We start from the raw sequence: 18,269 nt of genomic DNA on the forward strand, positions 1-18,269 counted from the left end.
CAGCTGCGTGATGGAAATGATGAACTCTGAATGAGCCAGCCAGCCTGGGCTATCTTTTGAGGTGCACTATGTGTGTCAAAGTATGTGGAGTCATCTAGTATATGATAGGTCTTTTGTTGCATTTTGGGACACTGAGTAGCAAAAGGTAATTGAAAAGAGGAGGCAGTTGAAAACTGATAGATGGGGAGGTGCTGCAAAAGGGGGAAAAGTCAGAAAAGTTTGGTCTCTGCTATTGTAAAAGGGGGAGCATAGGAGTATGAGTGGGTGGTAGGACATTTCAGAATGAGTTGGGAGTGTCTGACGTTGGGAGGAGGGGAAGACATCGTGGGAGAGGAGAGAAGGGAACATGGGAGAGAGTTGAAACATGAAGGAGGTGGGAAGTTTTCTTAAAACACAGGGGAGGTAGGAAGCATAAGATGCTTGACAGCAACCCCGGTATGAGTACGGAGCCAGGGTCTGTGATAGACATTCATGGATGGAATTTTGCTGCTCTAAACCTTACACTGGATTCATGAAGAAAAATATCTGAGAGGTAAAAATGACTTGCCAGATGAGGCAATCATGTCTCTGTGTGATTTTTGAGGCCTTTGCCCAGGAAGCAAGAGATTCTAAGGATGTAAAATATTTGGTCGTCTCAAGAGAAAAAAAAAATATGCGGAAGATCAGGAGGTGTCATGGGCACCACTTGCAGAGTGCACTTCATGGAAGATAGTCTGTAGAAGTTTCTGTAGGAATTGGTTAGCCTGGTAGGTTGGTACTGGTAAGCGTTAAGAGGAAAGTTAGGTGTGTCTAGCATTTTTCACTGTTAGTAAGACATGCTTGCTTTCTACTCATTAATAATTTGTTGTCTGAAAAAGGCCTCTTTTATTATCAAAATTGTTATTGTGGAGGAAAGTACAGGTGCATATAAGACTAACTGATATAACATGGTTGATATACTGTGAGCCTCAGCCTAATCTGAGGCAAGGGAAATTCCATGATTAATTTATCTTCTCCTAAATGAGAGGTTAACCAAAGCCTAACATGGGGTTAAAGAAACTTGGGAGTTAAGTTTCCTGAGTAATTATGATGGTCTTTAGCTGAGATCTGGATTAGATCATTCAATCATCATGAAAGCACAGTTTTCAACATCCCATAGTTCTCAACAGATGGAGATGTAATTCAAACTGTATATACATTTGAGTGAGACAAGGCAAACATACAGATAAGTAAAAATAGATGAGGACCCAAAGTGCATTTGCAATTTCCCTAAAATTGGAATACTACTTGACAACTACTGAACATCTTGTCCTCTTTGAAGAATTTGTTTTCTCTTCCATGAAGCTAATTTAGTTACATTTCAAAAAATGTTACTGTGTTGTGATCACAGTTCTTGTTTAATGCATAAATCTCAACCACAAGGTCTCTGAGTAGGGAAATTAGTTGAACTATAAAGGCGTTGAAATTTTAAAACAGTGCATCCATTAAAGAGGTTTGATTATTATTATTTCTGTACTGTAGGCAAGAGAGGCTCATGTTGTTTTCTTACCTGGCACCAAGGAAAGACAATCTGGGGATGGAGATCTGAATGTTAGCTTTTATAAGCCTCCAGGAATGTGAATACATCATGTATTACACTTGACAGTCCTGAAACACGCAAACATTTTTCACAATTTCTTCCAGTCTTCAGGAAAACAAATTCTGAGGAGTGTAATAAACTGGAGTAGATGTAATTTTAAACTGAGCTGTCTCTAAGATAATCATAACGTATCTGGCTAGTGCACCACTGTTAGACACAAAATATGAATACACATGAATAGACATGATTTTCACTTGCTGCAACTAAAGACTATAAAGAGACTTAGTTCCTTTGTAAAGCACTTTAAGGTCTACTAGTGAAAACACTGTATAAGAGCTAGGTATTATTATCTTTTATTACTTTCTTCAAAACACTGCCAAGGGCACCTAGGGTCTTGAATGGTGTGCTTGTATTAGAGACCAGTAAAAATGCAAATAAATAACTAAAGCACTTTTTATGGGTTTAATTACTGTTAAACATTTGAGCAATATACTTCCTAATGGAAATGTTGATGAACCTCTGTTTTATCACCATTTGTTACTCTTTAGAGAGTCTTAAATAGTGGGGGATTTATAAATTTTTGATTAGATTTTGATAATTTATCTTGGGGTACATGTGTATTCAGGAAATCTGAAACATGAAAGAACATAGCTAATCAGATGGGTAACGCTCATCACTCCTGTAGCTTCAGTTGCACGTGCAGCATGCAGTTTCACGAATGTTTGATTGTGGTAATTGGTATTCAGAAGTGTTTGTGCAGGTTTTAAATATAGCTATATGTATGGTGGGTCAAGTTTTTAGGTAATGCTAGATTGCACAATTTTGGCTACATTCTTTAAAACTTGGCAAATACATGCAGAAAAGTATGATTTTTAAGTTGTATGTACATTCCGCATGACTGTGGGTGCAACTAAATATGGGAACGCAAACGTACCTGATTAGTTGATTGCAGCTGAATGTACAAGGTATCTGTGCACTGTTATTGAAAGTATTTACATAATAGACATGTACATCCAGTAGTAAAATATAGTTACTAAAATTGAAACTCATCAGCTTATCCACACATACAGGTTAGGAATATAAGAGAGTACAGTTTTGGAGTTATAGTCTTCTAAGCTACATTTCTTGAATGTGCAATTTATCATTTAGAAGGGCCTTCCATCAGAAGGCTGTTTTGGCACTGAGGTAATGATGTTGTGTATTCTGGAAGGATAGAAATGAATTGTTCTGTAGTTGTTGTGGAAATAGCTCTTTACTTAGCCTGAAAGCAGGGACACTACAGGCTAGAATGGTGTAAAAATGTAATGAATCCTATCTAATATCAATCTATCTTCATGACAACTGATGCAAACTTTGCAATACTTCAGCTGGCATATAATGAATATGTTATACCGCTATGCTAACAAGCTGCTTCCGTGTTTTTGTGGATTTCAAAACACTATTGAAGGAACGGAACCTGTTTGTTCCTTTATACCTAACTAGGAATGAGAATAAAACTGGCTATGACTGAAATCCTGTGCAATAATAAGTTCAGTTTAGATTTGTTTGAAGCTAGCTTGCTTTTTTGAAAACCATTTTCCAGTCTGAAATGAGTGATAATTAATGACATAGCTGAAAACATTAACCAAATCAAGATTTTAATTTTATCATGAAAGGCACAGTTTTAACTATTTTATAATTAACTAACTATGGACCATGTGTTCTTCACTACAAATTATGGTAGCTGTTTTAAAATGAGCAATCCACTTTACTGTTAAGGTAACGAGGCCAATTCTATCCCTCATGTAACACCCAACATAATCCTGTTGGATTTACGTCAGACCCTGATTTTAAATTGTGGGCTTTTTGTTTTGAAAAACAGTTTCATATTGCATTATTCTTCCTGGAGACAGCTGTATACTTTTGGAGTATTATACAACTTCACTGAACCCTTGACAGCCAATGTCTGATCCCATTCCAGAGATTCATGCTTGCCAGCCTAATAAGAACATGGTCAATTATTTTCCTTTTAATCCCACTGGATTTCCCCAAGGAGCAAGGAAAAGAGTTACTTCATTGCCTGGCATGTCAGGATTTTGTAAATCTCCAGCTGCTATTTCAGTCCTGGTGTTCAAATGGAGTGGGAGAGCAAGTCTTGAAAGCCTTGATTCCAGAGCTGCAGAGAGTGTATATGTCAGTGCTTAAAAAATATATTCTAACATTCAACTGAGCCTAGTAAATTAGTTATATTAAAATACAAAGAAAAATCTAGCCAAAAATATACTTTTTCATTAAGTTTCATTAATTTATTACATGCTTTTCCTGGACTCTAATTTTTAGTTTTGAATTATGTCATCACAAGGGCAAATCTGTATATGGTACATGTAACATATATTGTATATCTAGATGAACTCGGCTGCTCACAAAAAAAATAAAAATACAACTCTACAGTGTATTCATTATCTAAGATTGGCTATGATTCAGTTATATAACAGAAGTCTTAAAAGCTTTCTGGAAAAAATAAATTCTGCATCAATGAAATGTTGCTCAATGGTCTTTTTATTTTGAGCTTTTGAGCAAAATGATCACCTTATGGTTCTTATGCACCATTATAAGTACTTTTCATGAAATCTGACTTCCAAGGTGCAGCCTAGAACATCAGCTCTGGTGAAGGCTGATGCAAATCCTCTGATACCTAAATAAGTAAGATTGCTGTATGTATGTATGTGCACAGTACATTGTGGTTACAAACACAGGATACCCCAAGCTCTCTTGGAGTAGATTCAGATAATCCGTTCCCTCTTTGGACATTCTGGTAAAAGGGAACGTCAAGAAAAAGAAACTGTAGAAAAGAAAAATAACCACAGTTATCTTTCAAGAAAAAAACTCTATTTAACCACTTCATGGTACAGCTGTGTCAGTTTCAATGCACAGTTATAACTGAGAGAGGGATCTGACTATTCAACACTAATTCTAGCAACTTCTTTCATCTATATTTTGTATAAAGCTAGTCTTCTCTTGCTTTAGTAGGCAATGCAGACTTTGCACAAAAACTCAGAAGAGCTTGTGAAATAGTAATGGGTTTGTCTCTAATCTTCCTGCCTCATTTTCACTAACATGACCATCTGTTTTTTGAAGGACTCAGAACAGATGTTCTAGATTTTTGAGATGAACAGATTTAGGCCAACAGCCACCAATACAATGCAACTCAGATGAGCATACTGTTACATATTGCATTGCAGTCTTTGAATTGCATTATAATATTTTTATTTGGAATTCTGGCTCATTGCTGTTCCTTCAGAAGTTCTGGGTGAGGTAGATAAGCATTATCCTTATGTTACAGGTGGAGAAACTGAAGCACAGAGGAAAGAAACACATGTGTGTTGGTGAATGTCACAGGTAGGGGTCTTTACAGTATTTCAGTACTTATACCTATGCTGTTAACAACAAAGGAAAGGATGCTCTGAGAATAAGCCCCTGTAACACTACTGCTTATGCGTGTGTATGCTGTGTAAGTCTTGCTGCTGCTGCCTCAGTTCCTGGAGAGTAGTGACTCACTGAAACTGATAGCTGTAGCTTAGAGTTTAGGAAGGAGCAACTCTGTTTTCTTTTTAAAAGTGCTGAAAAGAAAGCATCAGATCCCAAATTCTGGCATGACTTGCTCCTATGAATTGAAATAAATGTAAGATATGAGTGCTACCACACAGTTTTCCTTTGTCTGCTATGCTAAAGCCCTCTTTGAGCCATCAAAAATCCAAAATCCAAATATGATTATTAGAACTTGATAAACAAAAAGGGTTCCTGTTGACACAAATAAAACTTCAGGACTTCAAGGTTCATAGAAACTTTCTTGCTGTTGGGAGATAAGGTTTGATTAGAACCTCCAAAGTCCATTTGGTCACCCAATAGTAATGATGACACACTGTGCCTGGTACTTTAGTTTGCCTAGCTGCCATGGAGAAGAATTTTTTACTTGAAGTTTTTCTCACAGTGCACTATAGAAAACAAAGCTACTAATCTATTCAACAAATAAGAACTGGAACCCTGGCCTGCATCTGTTGCTATAGCCCCATTAAATTAAATGAAGCTATTCCAGTTTGCATATGCTAAATATCTTGCTCAATAATAAAGCAGTAAGGTGATAGAGAAATGTAAGAGCCTTAGCACATTAAATATAAACTAGTTGGAGATCTGTTAATGACAGACAGCAGGGACAATGTACCGCCATTGTATCCACTCTGTACCAAATATATATAGCTTCACTTCACTTTCTCAGCCTCGTTTTTCACTATGAAGGCTTAACAAAGCTTTTTGATTAGGTCTTTTTTCTTAGTCTCTTCTCAAATTTATTATGGTTGCTGCATGGCCAAATATCAGCTAAGAAACAGCAGTTACAGGTAGTTGTAAACCTGTATGTGTTTCATAGATTTTGCATAGAAGGCATTGCAGTCAGGAGGCTTTTTAAAAATATATAGATTTATTTCAAAAATCCAAGGGTTTCTGTCCAGAACAGTCCATTCTTCTCTAAACCCAGTGTTGCTTTATTATATGAAGTCATTGCTTTTAATATTTATGAAACTTTGGAATGTGAAATAATGACTAGACCCCAAACTCAGCTTTAAACTATTAATGATCTGCCATCTGGTGGCCTGACTTGTTTGAGCTGTTGCACTTCTAATTTGCACTGATGTCATTTCATTGAAGTCAATGGCTTTAATACGCTCCTTGTGGTTAATAAGCTTGGTGTGGGAATAGCTTCTGGTCCACTTCTGTCCCAGACCTTATCGCTGTGATTCAGGCTAGACCTCTGTGATCTGTAGGGACTCAGGCCACTCGAAAAATCAATAGGGAACTTCCTTTTGCTGAAGGAGCAAAAACTGTGCTAACCTTGTTGTGGATGAAATTTCCCTTTAGCCACCCTCATTTTTAATAAATGATGGTCAGAGATTGTGTTGCCTCTTGGGTATTACTGAGATGGCTGGTAATCCACTTCTTCCCAAAGTTGTCATGTATTATTCCTATTTATAGCTAAAAAGCATTGCAGTAAGTGCTGAGTAATTGAGATTTGTTTATATTGCTCTTCTGTCCTTTTCAGTTCTTTCTTACAGCCCAAAGGCATGGCAGATTTACAGACTGGTTCAGTTCATTTCTGTAAGGGGTTAAGATACATTGCACAGCACCTGATGGAAACCTGTGATCATGTATTATTCCAGGGTTACATCTTATCTAAGACTGGAATAATTTAAACTGGAAGGAAGGAGATCAATATGATAGAATGGCTGTACTTTTAATTAAATATTTAGGGGACATGGTTTGTATACCAGTGGCATAAGTAAGTGTAGGTCAGGTATAAGAACTGTAGCAGAACTGATGTACCTTCCTTGAATATACATTCTTTAGGCAATTAACAGAGGCAATTCATGATTTAACACTGCTCATGTTTAAAAGCCTTTAAAAAATTCCTCTGCAGTGATTTTTTTTGTGTTGTTGTTTTGTAAGATTCAAATACAGCAGGAACAACAGAACTCAGCATTCATGCTGGATATTGTATTCTCTCTTCCAAAGTGCCTTACAAATGTAGACAAAGTCGTTCTCGTAACACCCTTTAAGGTAAATAGGCACTGCCATGAATAGGGTTAGGTAAAAATGTGCGGAAAATTATGTCAACATTTCTACCTATATAACTTATTTGCCTATACGACAAACTAAAACAAAAACAGGAAGATATTTTGTGATAGAGATGTGATTATTTCATTACACCTGGAATGTCATTCAGCCTTGGAAATATGCATTGTCTTGGCTGGATGGCTCTAGAAATGGGTACAACCAGTATGCTATCAACAAAGATATATTTTTATTTCTCCACACTGGTGCTTTCTCTCCCTCAAAGAAGGAAGATTAATACGTGAACACTTGAAAATCAATACCTCCTGCCCTTGCAACTTCCTTTAGAATTAGGACTTGGACACAGAATCTTACAAACTGGCAACTAGAATCTGATGAAGCTGCCTGAACTTTCTTCTTCTAGACAGCTGGGAATTCCACTGGCATGCAGAAATAGCAAATGAGGTGAGAAGGAATGATATGGAATGAATTGCATTAATTTTATCTGTCAAGAAAGTAGAGAGAGGGAAGAGATAGGAATAGAACATACTGCACTCTCACAGCCTGTTGTCATAATGACTTCTTAACTTCTCCTGGAGGCTGTTATAAATACTGTTGCTCAGACACCATGCTATTTTACATGGAGGAGGCTATAATCAGTTCCCAGCAGCAAAGGACAAAGTGCACCTCTGCTTGGCACATGAAGCTTTTTGCTGTATGCATTACAGCCAGATGTGAGTATTGGGATGTGTCTTTCTTGATAATCTCCTTTATAATTCAGGTTTGTTTCTTTGGGAGAGATATCTATTCGGCAGTTTTCAACATAACATTTTTTGCAAGTGTTGGTAAAAATGATTAAGTAATTATTTGAGCAGAATCATCCTGTACTCTCAATAAATTACTCAGACTGTCTTTTAAGAGTCAGTTTTCTTTTTTACTGACATCTCATTATTTAATTGGCAGGAAAATACCCTAGTAGTTTTCTAAACAGTGTGTAATTATCCTTTAATTTCTACCTTAGCCTTTCCTATCATGAGTGTGTCTTCATCTTCATTTTGTTGTCCTTTCAGACTTCTCACTGTTGAATATTTTATTGCTCCCCAAAGCCTTTTTCATAAGCTTGGTTAGTCTTTGCAAATGGTCATTCATAAATGTTGACCCTTTTTTGTTAGTGTATTTAGTGTATTTAGTGTTGGTTGTGGGATATATAAGCCTAGGGCTCTCACTCAATTTTTCCCCCCACTTTTCCTGCTTTGTTTAATTATTTCCCACATAATTGTAAAATTTACTTTCTGGGGCAAAATTGCTTTGTGACACTTGCAGTGCTTTTCCTATAGTCCTGACTTTTCTCTAACTGAGTGTTAATTTTCAAAATGGAGTCTCTAATTAGTGTGCTCACATTTTCATTCACATTTCACTGAGATGTGACTGAAGTTATTTTGCTTAGTCTGTTGTTCCTTTGATTTAAAGTATATGATTCTCATTTACACTAGCTCACTTTTACAGGAAGCTGGTGATATAAAGGAGATTTATGTTAACATTCAATCTGTTCTCATCATAGACTGCTGCTAAATATAAAAATTTGACCCTGGAAGTGTTTGGATTGTGTCCAGAAAGTCAAAATACTCCTGTTTGTGGCAGTTTGTTGTTCAACTTTATGTGATTTTCAGTTAATCATCTCAGCATGGAGATGATGATTCTTCTGCAGTGTGTGTGAAATAAATGTTATGGTTCATTTGGACTCTTTGCATCCCTTAGATATTAAACTATTCACACCACTTGTATTGGTCTTTAAGGACCTCTAATGTCAGCAGTATTTTGAAATTGTGCAGTGCTTTTATTCTTTGATTATAGTTTGTTATTACTACTTCTCAATCTAGCCATTGTTTCTTCCAAACTTTTGTCTCATTTCTTTATCAGCTCAATGTTCATTTTTTAAATCCCAGAGTTATCAGAGAATGGTCTTTGGTTGCATCTCCCTAGCACATTTATGTCTAGATGTCAGCTGTGATATAAAAGTGAGAATTCCAGAGAAAAGTCTGGCTTCCCTCATTGAGTGTGCTATAGTCTATCTCTTGTGATCATAGGTTATCACTTATTTTGCCTAACTTCCCCATAATTTTTGACGTAGAAGACGATTGTCACTAGCCAGTCAAAATTCTGTTGTGACTATATATACATATCTGGCTTCTGCTCTTAATTTATCCAGTCACCTCTTGCTCTTATAATGACTTCTCAAAATCTCAGCTAAGAAGTCTCTGTTCAGTTGAATAATAGTAACAGCTTAGAGTGTCTTTCTCTTTTTTTATTTTATTCATAGATTACTAAATTAACAGAGATCTTATCTAGTTGCTTCACAGACCTCACAGCTAAACCTAAGAACTCACTCAACAAATGAGTATTTTCCTCTATTTCTTACCTTACTCAGCCTATTCAACAAACATGATCTGATCACATCTACAGATGTTACACTAGCCCTTGCTAGTCATAATTAGTTAAATCCAGAGTCCTCTGCTTTGAGATTGCTACAAACTCAAGTTTTCTTTTGAGAATACTTCCCATCTCACCATTTATCTTTAATTTTTGAGCCTGCTTTAATAAGGTCAGGCATCAAAGATGGCATAAAGTCCTGAGCAATCTGTTTTGACTTCATAGCTGGCTCAGCTAGGAGAAAGAGGTTGAACAAAATGAAGTCTTTTCCAACCCAAATTATCCTGTGATCATATGACCATCCAATGACTTTAGTAAAAGCGGTATCATGTCTTAACTATTCTACAATAAAAAGCACAAGTAACTTATTGGAGGAAAGCATTCAGAATTAGGAAAAACTATAGGCAGTTTGTTAGCAGAAGAACAGGCTTTTCCGTTCATAAGACGCGTAGTTCTGGTTGAGATCAGCATTAATAGGCAGATATTTTTTTTAATACAAAATTGTGTGTTCCAGTTTTCCAAACAATTGTGTAGAGTGGGGGGAAAGTTATTCTGAGCTTTGTACTTTCCTTACCTTTCTGCGTGCCTTGATACATCAAATGGTTAAGTATTCACAGTGCAGCACACAAGTAGCAGCCTAGGGAGGCTAAAGAAGCTTTAGTTTCATCACTGTTTTGGATTGCCACATGGTTGGAACAAAAATTACAGCAATTTGCCGGTGGTCTTTCCTAAATTATATATGTACGTAGAATTCCTCAGTGATATGCACTCTGCCTTCAGGATGTCCTGAAGTTTCTGCACCAGGAAGATCCTTCCTAACTTACATCAAACGCTTTTAGAGCTTTTTCTTTAGTTCTAAGGAAATGTGTACCTCACTATGCTCTCAGTCAAACATGCGGGTGCCAGTTTTGAAGCTAGCTGTGAAAATACCTTGTTACTCTTTTATACATATTTGAAAATTTTCTTCTAAATAGCTGCTATACTTGGTGCTGCATCATTTTACCCTCTAAAGTGATTGGATTTTTTTAAAAAAGCATAACTTTAAGGTTTTTTAAGAAATGTCTTTTAAACCTGGTAGTCCATCTCTCTAAGGCCTGGTAGATACTCTTGGTCTCTGCAATGAACAGCCTTAATTTCTGACTCTGTATTTGTATTAGCATACTTCCACCCTGAGCTCACCTACCTTGAAATCAAGCTGAAATTTCTTCTTTGTATAATGGTCACATTTTGAATTCTGGTATGTACCTATTTAAAAAGACCAAAAAAAACCCCAACCAAACCAGATGCAAGACATTATCAACAAATAAAGGATCATTCTTTTATGCATATATTTTGAAGTTCCCAATATGTTATATTGAGATGTTTTCCACAGGAATTTTTAGACTGACTTAGCATCTAGAGGAACAATCAATAAAACTAAAGTTCCAGCTGTGCAGAAACTTACATTATTTCCTCAGTGAAGTTAATACTTCATAGTGGTAGTAACATACAGCAGTATGTTGTGGTGGTCAGGGATTGTAGTTTGTGCCTTTTTTTTTTTTTTTTTTTCCTTTAGGCCACAGTGAAAATCCTTTGTTAGCACTGAAAATCTCTACTGAGATTCAGGAGATATTTCTGGAAGACTTGTATTGCTCTTTTTCAGGATTGAGCAACCTCAAATCAAATAATATCATATATTTGTGAATAGAAAAAAATAATTTACTGGATTACTATTTACATTCATATGGAACCATGAAAGGTTCTTTGCCCCTTCTTTTATTAGGAACCCATTACGGTGTTAAGCACAACAGCCTCTTTTACGAGAGCACAATTTAATACTGCATTGTCTGTGATGGCCATGAGTTGCTGGCATTTGAACTCATGGGGTGTTTTTCCATTAATTTAGTATTTTTTCATTTCTTTTCTACCAGACCCATGAAAGTTAGAAACCAGTCACAAGAAGCTTAGCAGATGTTATATTTTATTTCTTCCACTTAAAAGAACACTTGCAATCATATCCTGAGGGATGTGCCATTTGATTAAAATCTATCCTCTTAGAAATTCCAGAAAATTTACTCTGCCTTTGAGATCTAACATTTCATATCTAGTAAAATAGGCTGGGACAAGTGCTTTTAAAATAAGGTATAAAGACTAAAAGATAGCTTCTGAATCAAGAGGAGGTGGGGAGGAGATCATGATCTAATTTGGCTTCCTTTGCAGAATTGCATATTGTATAAAACCTGTACCTTTGGTTTAGCTGTTGGATGACAAATCAACAGAATGTAATGAACAATAGATGTCAGAAACCATGGATTAATACACCTATATTTCCTTTAAAATACCTTTCAAATTGCAAGTCATGGAACAAATCTGCAGACATAATGCTCTTTAAAAAAAAACAACCCATCTTATTCTATTTTTTTAGCAAATACTTGTAAATTCCATAGTTAGTGCAAACCTGATTTCATTCAGTAAAATTCCATAAACTTAGTGAAACCTATACTGTTCATATCAGGTTAGATTTCTTCCACTGTTTTAGCAGAGAGAGTTAATGAGATCCAGTGCTACCTCATTTGTACATCAGGTGCTAGAACCACTTAATTTCTCTGTCCAGTGATACTCTCATCTGAAATTTGTAAACGTGTCTTTCTTTAGGATTAGCAATGCAATTATGTCACCTTTGGCTGAAGAAGGAAACATCATTGAGGCAGACTTACATAGTGTGTGGGCATTTGCAAAGACATTTAACAAGTTGTCTGTGGCCATGTGGTGGCATTTGAAAGAAAACAAATGTGAAATGAAATGTTGATTTCCGTGCCATTTTGTGACTTCAGAAACTCTGACTGTCTTTTGTTCCCTGTTTTCAAAATTAAGAACATTCCATCTATGGCAGGACAAGCTGGAGTCAGTGTCTCAAAAGCTATCTGTGATAGCTGTGATGCTCTCATTGTCCTCAATGAATACAAACATAAGACTGTCAGGGACCCACAGCATTCAATGTCCTGTTATTATATGCAGTCCTGTCATGCAGTCTTTATTCATTTAGCAAGATACTTCAGCACATGCTTAACTTTAAGTCTCTAATAAAACTGTATTGAAGGGTATGTATAAGAATAGGATTTTCAAAACCATGCAAAACTAACCTAATTTTGGAAAGCAATGGAAATTTCACCGCCAGTTTTAAAGCAAACTTTTTAAGGATTCCGTACTAGTTGTATAGTTTCTCAGTAAAAAGGAATTTGAGCATACAGTCACATTGTTTGCTGAAGTGGATTTATTTTGTTATGGTTATTGCTACTATTTATAAAGCTGTAGCAGCTCAACTGAGAGCAGGCCCTAGTGCGGATGATTCATCCAGTCTATATGCTAGTAACCAGTTGTTTGAATATTATGAATCTTTTACTCTTTCAGAATCTTTCTGCTGAAACTACATAAATGTAAATGAGAGTCATAAAGAAAGTAACTCTATTTTTTGTGCCAATAATAATAAATGCCGGTATATTTGGATGGCTGAGGGGAAAATTTGCTAACCCTATTTTTAACCATGCACATTACAACATCTCCTGATGACAACTAAGTGTTCTTTTACTGGGGCAAGCAGCTTGTTCAGATTCTAGTTTTCCTCAGTTGTTGAGTGTCATATATTGGAATACTGGAAAATGTGTCTCTGCATGATTCTTGTGTTCTTTATATCCATATGTAGCAACAATTTGAGAAGCAATCCTTTAAGAATAATGCAAGAAATAATTATGATAAATTACAACATAATTCAAACAAAGTAGAAAATGCGTTAGCTAAATTATCTGTGCAATGCAGTAAGATGTTAAGGGCGGTTACATTATGATCTTTGGGATGCTTTTGCAATGTAAATAATGTAAGGAAGAGTTTATATGATCTAGGAATCTGAACATTCAATGTTGTTGACATAAACGTTTTTTTGCATACCGCAGGCTGTAGCCAGAACAGCATGAGGAAGGTGGGTAACTTGACATGCTAGGAAGCATAATAGACCATTAAAATTTAGGAACAGCCTATTCAAAGTAAATCATATTGTTGAGTTAGTTTACCCAGGGTGATTAACAAGAGGGTATGAACTCTTACCTCAAGGAGAAAGAGGAAAATACTAAAGCTTGTAATGGTAGTATGTGTGTGGGAACAGCAAGGAAAGTTTCTTTGAAATGAAAACATCAAATGCAGTGTTCCAATGTTAAATGATTCTGAAGCAGAAGTCAGTGGAAATTGGCATGTTCCCCTGAGATTCAGCTTTGACCAGTGCTGTAATGACACTGACCTCCATTGTAAAGCAATTTGAGGTCTACTGATGGAAAAGTTCTGTACAACTGCTAGGTATTGTTAAGAAATCTGAGAAAGAAATCCTAAGACTGAGATTATACAAAGGATTTCTTTACATGAAAGAAAGCTGTATCCCCCTGCTTTTTATTGTCTTATATGCATAATAATTCTGTGTGTTTCATTTTGAGTCTGTCACTGTGTGTGTCTCATTTGAGCCTTGGCAAGAAAATGAGGAATTGATGAGTAACAGCACAGACCATTAATAGGTTACTAAATGAGTCTGTTGAAGGAGATACAGTTCTTTACAGAATACAGTGCTTGGGCTAGTCTGACAACACAGGAAATATGAGGTTTACCTGGGAATAGATGGCTGGCAACTGTAAACTCCTAATATACTGCCTACAAAACCGTCTCAAGTCCCCCAGCATATCTGGGGAAGGCAGAAAACCAGAAAAGCTTTATAGTCTTCTGCCACCTACCAGTATGAAGTAGGGAGCTTGTTTTCATTTGGATGAGTAATATTTGGGATGGGTCTGTAGTTTGTATGAAACTATTGACTTCAGCATTTTATTCCTGACCATCAAGTCCTGAAGTTCTGATTTCCAGTCTTGTTATAGCAAACTATGCTGCCAGCTTCATTCGAGTTTCTCCTGATTTGCTCTGGTGTTCAGTGAATCAGAGATCTCATATCTGGGAAGCAAACTTGAGTTCTGTCAATTTTGTTTCTAGGACAAAATAAGGTTCAGTCACTAGTTGTTTTTATTATCTCAATTAAAATTCAACCCAGCATAGTAGTACTGTGTGGCTTAACTGTTCCATTGCAAATTGCTACAGTTACTCTTGCCACCATGCCTGGTTTTAATTCTAGATGTCAGGAAAATGTACAGTCAGTATACCCTTTTTGAACTTTAAAATAAAATTAAAACTATGGATTTTTTCCAAAGCCATTTATATTAATTGTTTTGAAGGATTGTAGTAATAGAAAAATCAGGCTTTCATTTCTAAACATAAGCACTTCTTCTATCCCAGCAATGGAAATAGAACTGGTGTGAATAAATTCCATAATTTACGGAATACCAATATTCAACATGATAATCTCCAAACTGCCAGATTTATCTACCACACATACATGCTTTTACTCTTTTTCAAGCACCAAGCTTTTTTACCCATGCATCTCTTCTACACTAACACATTAACACTGAGCCAAGAATTAAGAGCATGATATGTATTTAATAGACTATTCTTTCAGCTAAATTATTGCTGAATCTGGGTATATAGCTGAAGCAGCTGCTTTGAGGAATTATTCCAATGCCCTTAATTTAGTGAGATTTGGGTGATAGTTAATATGACTGTCCAGGCTTTCAAGAATACTCTGATTTTTCCACCTGTGTAAATTCATTTACTATTATGTGATTACACCAATCATGTGCAAAAGAGGATATATTTTTTAGGAATCATTTTTTCTAGCTAAATACTCGGAATCAATCGTGTGTTTCCACTTGTGAAAGGTACATATTCTCCTGGATAACAATATTGCTTGGACATTCCATGAGTAAATGTACCATTGTCCTAATTTCACATATTGGCATGCATTTTAAAAAATGCACTATTCTCAGAATGTGAAGCAAGAATATTTTTCCTAATTCTGTGATTGAGTTTGGTCAGTCTATATCCTGTCTTTTTAGTACCTTTTAGACTTGCAGCTATTTAATTGACGGGTTTTGTCTTTCTATTCCATTACAGTGTGACTATAAGGAGGGAGTGGAATCTCACAACTTTCTTATTTTGATTTTATTTACCTTTCTACATGTTAGGGGATCTAGCTCAACTGTATAATTTTCACAAGCTGGTTTTGCACCTCACCATACATCAAAATTGGGCATTAAGTTCTCTCTCCTTAATAACTCTGCACTACCTGACAGTCCAATTTAGGCTTTGTTTATACCATACTTCATCAAAACTGAGAGATTCTTAAAGCTCTTGAATAATTGCTTGGGATTTATGTAGTTTCGTGGTACACACTGTGAAACATATCTTTCATTTTGTAGTGATTAGACATGTTGCTAATGTGCAGAGGAAGTTCCATCCAGGAGCTGGCTCATGCTGTGTCACATATTAAATTATATATACGTTCTGAAAGAAATGTCAGTGATTTCAGTTGGTTTCTCCATCCTGTAATATAGGTTAGCCATTATGAGAAAAAATGAAAAGTGACAAATTTATTGGCAACTTTGCTACTTTCTAGGAACCGTACTGAGACCACCAGCTCATTTGCAGTAGACCTCCAAGGAGCTATAAAATGAAAATGAGTTGTGGTCATTGTTGATCAGAGGCTAAATTCTACTGTGCTCTATAGCTGAACTGAAAACTTCCCCGTCCTCATCCCAACCATCCGAGCAAACCATCCTGTATAAATGTTGATATGCATGGGGTTTTTTTCCCACCACAGGAAGTTGAAAAAGCAGTCATATGTCTGGATAATGTCACAAGAAGGCTATAGCTTACCTTTACATATTTCTTTTTTAAGTCCAATACTCCAAAAGTAATCAGATAAACGAGACTCTTTAATGGCTGATGATTGGATGAAAGCTTCACTGATTAAAGACCAAAACTGACAGAGTATCAATCACTGCTGGTTTTGATTAAGTACCTCACTAATCTCTGTCACTGTATAATGACTATCCTGGCAAACAGAGTCTGATTGCTGCAGGCAAATCATTTACATTAATCAAGTGAAGTAAGAAAGATAGTGATGTACTTTGCTGTTCAAGAAGAGATGCTGGATATCCCTTGCTGAAAGAGCTGGATAGACAACATACCTTTAGAAGGCAAATCCTAACTGAACTAGATTTAATGCTCTCTATTCTAAAAGCTGCTATTAAGAGCAACAACTTTTTCTCTCACTGACCCAGATCCAGTTTTCTAAGCTTGCTATAAGCAGTTCATGAAGTCAAATATAGTAGGTAAGAAATTCCATATAGTAGGTAAGTAGCAATTAACCTGAAATGACTACAAATTAACAGGTATTAGACTTAATTAAAGGAAAGGACCTTTGCTCTTCTGACCAGGCCAAAGAAACATCAGATTTTTTCTCCTAGATATCTTTGTTATTTAATAATTTCTGGAGGTTGCTTGTTATTTGAGGATAGGAAACCAAGAGCCTTTGTAGTAAGTTGTTAAAACAAAACCATGACTCCAATCTACAAATACCGTTGCTCTTATACCTAAGTGAAGTCTCTGGATTTCTATGAAAGCATCTAGCTGTCACTTTCAGATCTGGGGAAAACACTGAAGCACTGCTGGGATCCCAAAACACATGCTTCTCTGCAGCAAAAACCTCGTGAAGCTTAGATGCAAGTAAGGAAGCATGTATCTTTTAACTGCTGAAACTGTCAACCTTTCTAAAGAAATAATTCACAAATAATCCCTGGGGATTTTCAAACCAGTGTTTCTTTTCTGTCTGTTAGTCAACCTGATAGCTGTTTTCAGGGCTTTGTCTTGGAACTTTGCAGGGAAAGCAGCTGACTGTAATATTTGGTGAATGTACACCTCAATAAACCCAAAAGCCTACTGTAAATCATTCACTCTTCTCGGATCTAAAAGACTCAACCTGATTTGTAGCAGGGCCTTGAATCCAGATCTCCCATATGGCCCGAGAATGCCCTTCTAGCAGGCTTTTGGGGACTCTGGGAGCAAGGGCATCCTTTTGAGGCTGTTTCACCTAACAGAAATAACTGAAATATATGCAGTGGATGCAGAGCAGAAAAGGTGCTTTTTAGCCTATTGATATTGGGGCTGAGGTCTGAAAGGGTTGGCTGGCTGAAGTAATTAGTGCAAAGTGAAATGAACTGAGGTCTTCCATTCCTTAAATAAGGCACCCTAAAAATTGGACTGTCCATCTTCAGGGCATAGAAGAGATAAGCTGTGGTGGCTAACTGTGAAAGGGCAGAAAAATAAATGGGGTGTGAGCACATAATTCATTCTGTTTGTAGTTCCACTGGAATCAATGATGTTACCTAGGAATGAATTTAGCCTGATGCTAATAAAGCTATCAGCAGAGGTGGGAAAATTACTTTTTTCTTCTTGGCCGTGATTGACTGAAATCTTTCTCCTGTCATATAATCAGTAATTGTAAGAAGCTATGTACACCAGTGGTGCAATAGAAATAATAAATAACCTCTGTACAAAGGATATATGGTCAAAGACTTAGAGAACACAGCAGCTCATTTGAAATAACAATACATTATTAGTCTTTATATTAACAACATGAGAAAAATGAACTCCATTTATCATATAGCTTACCTATCTCAAGTATAATATGTACCAGGCCTTTGTATTATTCAGTGAGCATTATAAACAAAGCAAAGACGGTTTGTCAATGGTAATAAAGCAAGGAAAAATAGATTTTGAGGAAACTTAAATTTAC

General features: G+C 36.3%; 1 long non-coding RNA gene across 2 annotated transcripts in view; it reads left to right on the forward strand.

Annotated features, from left to right (window-relative positions):
* Positions 1-18,269, forward strand: part of LOC130155737 (uncharacterized) — a 178,439-nt gene that overhangs the window by 125,658 nt on the left and 34,512 nt on the right. For both annotated transcript variants that reach the window (XR_008824210.1, XR_008824211.1), the window contains exon 5: positions 4,881-4,936. This is a non-coding gene — a long non-coding RNA (uncharacterized LOC130155737). The remainder of the gene's footprint in view (positions 1-4,880; positions 4,937-18,269) is intronic.

The sequence above is a fragment of the Falco biarmicus genome, chromosome 10 (genome assembly GCF_023638135.1).
Source record: "Falco biarmicus isolate bFalBia1 chromosome 10, bFalBia1.pri, whole genome shotgun sequence".
NCBI classification, from domain to species: Eukaryota; Metazoa; Chordata; class Aves; order Falconiformes; family Falconidae; genus Falco; species Falco biarmicus.